Raw genomic sequence first — 7142 nt, 5'->3', positions numbered from 1 at the left:
GATGCCCCATCCCTGGAAACTTTCAAGGTCAGGTTGGACGGGGCTCTGAGCAATCTGATCTAGTGGAAGATGTCCCTGCCCACGGCAGGGGGGTTGGACTAGGTGACCTTTAAAGGTGCCTTCCAACCCAAACTATTCTATGATTCTATGATTTATGGTTCCAAAGGGTCTTAACTATGAGACAGCACACCATCAAAATCAGAAGGCGTTCTACCATTTGGTTGTCAAAGCTCAGACTCTGCTACTGGAGTGGCCAGCAGCCCAGCAAGAAAAGCCCTGAGGAAGCACTTCTTGACACCCATCATTTTGGTACCCCTAAATGACTTCCAAGGTTAATTCCTTTCTGGTCACCTGCTTCTGGTCTCCCACAAGTTAATACAGCAATGAGGACATCACTTCAGAGACTCCCCTGGCAAGCTGAGCTCCATGCACTGAGAGAGCAGTGACTGAATAGTTTTCAAATGCACAATACCAGCTGTGTGCTTAAAACATTTTAACATGCATTATTAGATTTTAAAAACATGGAAGGATTGAGGTACTCTAGTCTGTATAAACGTATGTGTACAGATATGTCAGTAAACATGTTTGAGTACAGATCAGAGATTGGCTATGAAGAGTACAGGAATTACTTTTTTTTTTTAATTACACCTATTATACTGTGAAACTGTAAGACCTCGCTACAAAGGCAATCCCATCCCCACTTCTGAGGGATCCTGACAAACTCTGTAAAATTTAAAATTAATTGATGCAGGCATTTACATGAGGTCCACTGAGCTCAACTAACCCAGAACTTGGTTGGAGATTACTGCATACACAGACTTGCACAAGGATGAATTTAGTCTTCCTCCCCCAACAACCGCAAACTATTACAGCCGAATAGCTAGGACACATTTTTCTGTGCATGAGTGTAGCAATTCCAAAGGAAACTTGAGAACTGGGAAGTGTATGACAATATTTTTAATAAGCAATTAAGGAGTGTGCTGCTGGAACCCAAACTGCTCGCCTTTACAATGGAGAACTGAATGGACACTTCTGCTCAAGAACATGCTAGCACGTAAGGCGATCACACACTTTCAAGAGTGAACAGATGAACCTTTGACCCTGCTAAAACCTAATAAACCCCACAGTCAAAAACAGAGGAAATTATGAATTTGCTGGAATTGGTTTCAGCAATTACAGGACAAGGGTGGGCAGTGACTGGCACAGGAGCCACTACTGAGACTATTCTCCAACTTTCCTTTTTTAAATAAAGGAGAAAAAGTTGGGAAGTCAGAGCCAAGAGAAAGGGTGAAATAGCTACAGATATCCCGGGGCAAGCATTTTACTTCCAAATGTTTATTCAGTGCATTAAAAATAAATTCGAGACTGCTTGCAGGAAGGCCTTCTCAGACCTCTGGCACGCTGTTTCCAAAGCTCGGGTCTTAATTAAAGATCAACTCTGAAAAAGGATGTTTCCAGCTTTTGAAATCCACAGAACCCAAAGTTTATCCTGGCATAATGGTCAGGCCACCTACAGAGACAGCACTAGAGTCTTCATAAGTATTCCTACATGCAGGAAAACTACTCTTCCTTCAGAAGCCAAGTGCTTGAGCCCATTACTGAGCAAGAAAGAGCTCTTATAAACTGATCCCAAGTGCACCTTCTGTAGGAAGTAGGCATCTATTTCAGTGGAACAAGAGAGCCAGCAAAAATTAGTTTACATGCGTTTTTCCTGTTACCTGGTTATAAAGCTGGTTATATTATAGAGCCTGCTATAGAAGACATGCAGACCCAGTAGCCTTCAGAAGCAGTGGACAAGGAAGAACTTAACACTAAAAGGCAGGAGAAACCGCTACGTGGGAAGATAACAGAAGAAAAGAAAATCAATTCACAGTTTGTTCAGAGGGACCCCAGGGTTCTCAGAGAATTGTCTCAAGGCAGAATCTCACCTTGATCCTCAGTGGCAAGTAGTCTGAGAACACAGTGGCTTTTCCCTCAGCCAGGGAATTAATTGGGTTGTTAACTTAACCTAGACAGTTACATTTTGTGGGAAACACTGTATCTCTGAAACCTCTCAAAGTTGGCTGAAATTCATCAGACAGACAAAACAGGCAGATACAGAAAGAGGGTGGAGGATGAAAAAAAAAAAAAAGTACAAGCTCTTAAGTTTCATTTCCTTAGGAAATAGGCTTTAAAAAAAAACAACCAGAAAAACCCCACATGCAATAAAGTTAAGAAATACAAGAAATAGTGACCTAAATTTCACTTTCCTAGCTAAACAGTACATTAGATATTTAACAGCTGAACCTGACAAAGGCAGACATGCAATAGTTCTGGTGGCAAAAAAAAAAAAAAGAATCAAAAGTTATATATTATTTACTAAAGGTAGTGGTGGAAGAAAGATAAGATAACAGTGATGGCAAGACTGCTCTTGTATAAAATAGTCCATGGTCTCGCACTATAGAGAAACATATTTTGTCACCGTTACAAATTCTAACTACAAAAAGCCCAACCCCGACTGCATTTGGGCAACAACTGGGACGGGAGCCTGAGAGGACCAAGCTGTGGGGGCAGCAGCTGAGGAACCGCTCCAATGTCAGACGGCTCTAAACCTTCTTCCCCGAAGCAAAGTGCATTACTTGCTTCTTTCCTCATTCCCAGGCTATGCAACCTCTATCTCAGCTGCTTTTACTTCCTTTCTCACCTTTCTTTGTCAAAATATAAGCTACACTAACTTAGGTCAGAAAGGATCAGGTGGTCTTTCTGACACATGCTTCTCATCTGCTCACACATTGCTTTGCATTTTGACTTAGTGCACATTATTCCACTTGGAAGTTTAAACATATTCCACTTATCCTATTAAAATCTGCCCTGTAACACTCCATCCTAACTCTGATCTCACAAACTTCCTAACCCCAATTAACTTCACTCTAGATTCTAAGTTTGCTGAGCACCCAAGACAAAATTGTTGTTTTCCTTTGGTCCATTCCTCTGACTTGCCACACCATGCACAATGAAAATAAGAGAATCAAGCCATTCGAGAAAAACGCGCAATTTTTAAAGGAGTAACACCTTAAATCCAATTGCAATATTCTCAGTTACGTCAACATCCTTTAAAAAACGTGAGTAATGTAAAGGGCCTTCAAAAGCGGGTGGGAATAAACACCACCAATCAACAACAGGTGCTAGAAGTCTCATTTTCTAACCCTCTTTCTTTATAAATCCCTCATGATTTACGGTTCAGAAGCTCAAATTACACTAATGAAAGTTATAAAGTGATTGCAGGTCACCTGAGTTGTAAACTGAAAGGCATTACTGAAAACATCAGGGGCTGGGACAGGCCATGAGTGTGCACACAGATAGTTACTATGGTTCAGCCTGATGCACAAGAACTCAGGACATTAGATAAGGTAAACTTGGCCTGAGCTCTCAGATCAGCTGAACTAGTTATATCTAGGAGATACAAACATACATATCTTTGAAGGCTTTGGGCCAGGACACTCGGTACCTGGCAACATCAGGCCACCTTCTGAAAGACTGTGTCATAGCTCATTTCATCAAATCAGTCAGACTAATCAGAAGACAGAAGTACTGGCTGGAGCCAGCTACACACACAACAAATGCTTACCAAACTGACGAAATCTGTAATTAATTTTTGCAAATGTTTTACTTGGTTTATATTTTTCTAATATCCCTTCCTCGCTTACTGTGCAAAATTAAACAATTCCAGAGTGTGTGTAATTTCAGTTTAAATACACCCATAAGATTGTCTTAATAGCTCTACAGTTACAGAATTTAAGACTATGCTGCTCCTACCTAGACCTACTGGTCACTGGAACTTGATATCCTTTCTCAGCTTCTGAAAAGAAATTAATATAGCAACTTTTTCTATTTAAGAGATAATAAAAATGCATAGCATATAGTTATATTTTAATGATCACAATAAGAATATAAAACAGCCCTTCTTTCAATATCCCTCTCTAATACAGAACTGTTGCTTGTGAAAGGGGCAGCCTTTTGGAAATTCAATTTGGAGACCATGTCTTATTAGAAAGAACATCATGCAATAAGGTAAACGCTGTTCTTTCCCCCACAGATGCATCTGACACAGTACAGAAGATTTTTCTCTTAAAGTTGTACACATAAAGAAGACATGGTGCTATACAAATGAGCATTTGAATTCTGCCCAATTAATTCTCAGATCTTGAATTCTACTTCAAAAGAAGGGAGAAAATCTGCAAAATCCCAGGGAATCAATGCTGTGCGGTCTTCTCGATTCCCTGAGGCTCTTCACTAACACTGCTCTGTTGGAATCACTTAACAGTCAAATATCCACAAACAGAAGAAAGCTGCCTTCAAAGACAAGAAGTTTGGGGGGATTTTTGTTTTCTTTGACACAAAACCATGATGCTTTACTTGTGGATGGAAGAATCTATCAGAATCCCATCGACTTACCTAAGCTTCAGGTCAGCACGCAAGGAAACCTTTTTTTTTTTAACAAAGAAAATCAGCTGAGGTAATAAAAATAGGCAGTATCTCACAGCAGGAACCTTTCTTCCTGCTGACTCTCCTCTAATTAAGATCAGCTTTTTTGCATTTCTCCTACTAGTTCTTTTGAGAAATATCTGCTCTTATTTCAATTCTTCTGCTGAGATTTTTCTTAAAGGTAATTCTCTGACTGCACATGGCATTATATGTAGCAGATGGCAAAATCCTAAACCAAGTTATTAAATCTATTCCCTCCATCCCCCAAAGACTCAGTAAATCAACATGTGCTGATGTTTTAATGAATACAGACTCAGTTTGGGTTCACTTCAAATCCCACTCACATGAATGACAGCCTTGCTATTGATTTGAAAAGGAACATAAGTAAGCCTCACACCTCAAACAAACTGAAGCACAGAGACTGGGTCTACTCTTTTAAATACTTCCCATTTTCTTTGGGAATATATTCTTTCTTTATATGCTCAGTAATAACATTCTGTTGCAACCATGCCACATCCTAAATGCGTGTTCAAAACCAGCATACACTCTACATGGTCCTTTCATCATATTCACATAGGAAAAAAGTTCTAACTTTTTCCAAGGAAAGTATGTGCCAAATATATTAGTCAAAGAATTCAAAAAATGAAAGAACGAGCAAGAGAGAGTGATGTATCATAAATAACAATAAATAGCACAGTTGTCATTATCAACGAAATATTTACTGAAGGTTACTACGTAGCATTTTTACATACGTGGATACCAAAAATCAAACTGCCCCCAAATAATTTGTCAGCTGGGTGAGGAGTATTAAAAATATTTCCCCCTATTTCCACAGTGAAAGAGACCGATAGCTAAAGACACCCTATGGGATCTACAGTCTTCTAGGAGTACCTTTACACAGGCTCCAAGCTTGCAGACGCCTCTTGCGTGCCTCATCCAGGGTCACTCATTCTCCCGCTCCCACTGAAGGAGCAGTGTACCAAACTGTCTCCCAAGCTACACTTTAAACAGGAGGCAGTTAGGAAGGGCTGTGGAAAACCAGTTAAAATAACAATCTCTGATCCCCCCAAGTGTCAGAAAAGGAAGACTCCAGTAAGAGTCCCCAGCCATATAACATTAACCCTCTTGCTTAATCGCTATTGCCTGCGAGTCAGCTGCCCAGCAGAACGGTTCCCATTGCCTCCCGATCGCCCTTCCGATCGGGCCAGCAGCTGTACCGCGGCCTCACGCCCCGGGCAGCTCCCGGGGCTGCCTATCACGCCCACCCGCTGCAAGCAAGCAGCCTGAACTGAAAGGTGAGCGCTGTGTCGAGGTGTTACTTACTGCAAGCGGCTGCAAACCGCATGTATAACGCGTGCACATTAAACTTCCTCAGATTCAGCAAGAAGTGAAATTAAAAAGAATTGATTAAATGGCCATTTGGAACCTGACCTGCAGCTTTTCTCTGAAGTCAGTAAGATTCAAACTGGGGAGAACTAGGATGAAATAAAAATTGGTGAGCTAAAACAAGCACAGTACAGCCATATACTGTAACCTTTATACCAACATCTCCTTGTGACTGAAACTTTACTAGTAATTTCTAGAATGCCTCTGCTGCTTGGTTGACCTCAAAAATCAGATAACAGCAAAAACTAAACTTAAGCTTTCAAATATTGAAGTAACTGCATCCTGTCGAAGTATCACTCCCTGTAAAAAATATATTGGTATTGCTGCAACATTTGGAAAAGGTCTAAATAAATAGCTATAAAACCACATATAACAGGAAATGAATCTATGTTATCTTTCACTGCTCTGCCCTGACAGGCTCCAGGCAGCTTATCCTAGCTATGCAACGTTGTATTGACTATTATTAGGAAGCACAAAAATCCAGTCAGAACAAGGAACAAAACAGTTGGTAATGGATTTTTTTTTTTCCTCCCCACTAGTTTTAGGGATACAAGGTTCAGGAAAAGCAAACACAAGGCATTTCAGTTAGACAGATATATAGATACACCCCCACACACACTTGTTTTGTAGCCTTTTTAATCCCCTGGTGCCAGGGATACGTTGTCCTGTTACGGCTGATGTTTGCATGCTATTAAAAAACATGTTCTAGAACAGCAGGACTAAACTCCTGGTTTATTCATATGTGAATTTCATTTTTTCATATTTGCAACCTCACATAATCATTCATACGACTATTTTTGGTAAGGGTGGGCATCACAGTCACAGCCTCTCAAGAACAGCACCTTTGTCATACCCATTTATCCAAGAGTCTTACGATTTATGAATATACATGATTTTCATGAAGCAGGCATTATATTCAATCGTTAGGCATGCACCAACATTATGAAAAGTCTACTTCCAGGTAATTTGGCTGACATCATGCCAAAAAACGAGGAAAAAGGAGGAGAGAAAAAAAAAAAAATCAGTTGCAGAGTCGCTAAGCCAGTTTTACTGACTTCCCTGTTCTAATCCCTAGGAAAATACTTCCTCCCAGAAAAGATGTTATGTGGGTGTGCTTGAAAACATCTGAGACTCTCAAGGAACACATTCTTTTTGTGGCATACACCGAAACGTTTCTAAAAGTGATAAATGACAGCTTCACAGCCACCTATCCAAATCTAAATGGAAACCAGAACAATCCTTTCTCAAACAGATGAAGGCCAAGTTATGATACCTCTCCTTGAGCTTCAGGG

General features: G+C 40.4%; 1 protein-coding gene across 1 annotated transcript in view; it reads right to left on the bottom strand.

The window, feature by feature from the left end:
* Positions 1-7142, bottom strand: part of MAP3K5 (mitogen-activated protein kinase kinase kinase 5) — an 83098-nt gene that overhangs the window by 71393 nt on the left and 4563 nt on the right. The gene's annotated exons all lie outside the window — the stretch shown is intronic.

The sequence above is a fragment of the Aptenodytes forsteri genome, unplaced genomic scaffold (assembly GCF_000699145.1).
Source record: "Aptenodytes forsteri isolate BGI_AS27 unplaced genomic scaffold, ASM69914v1 Scaffold82, whole genome shotgun sequence".
NCBI lineage: Eukaryota > Metazoa > Chordata > Aves > Sphenisciformes > Spheniscidae > Aptenodytes > Aptenodytes forsteri.
The sequence above is the reverse complement of the archived record's forward strand: the minus strand, read 5'-3'. Positions and strand labels throughout refer to the sequence as shown.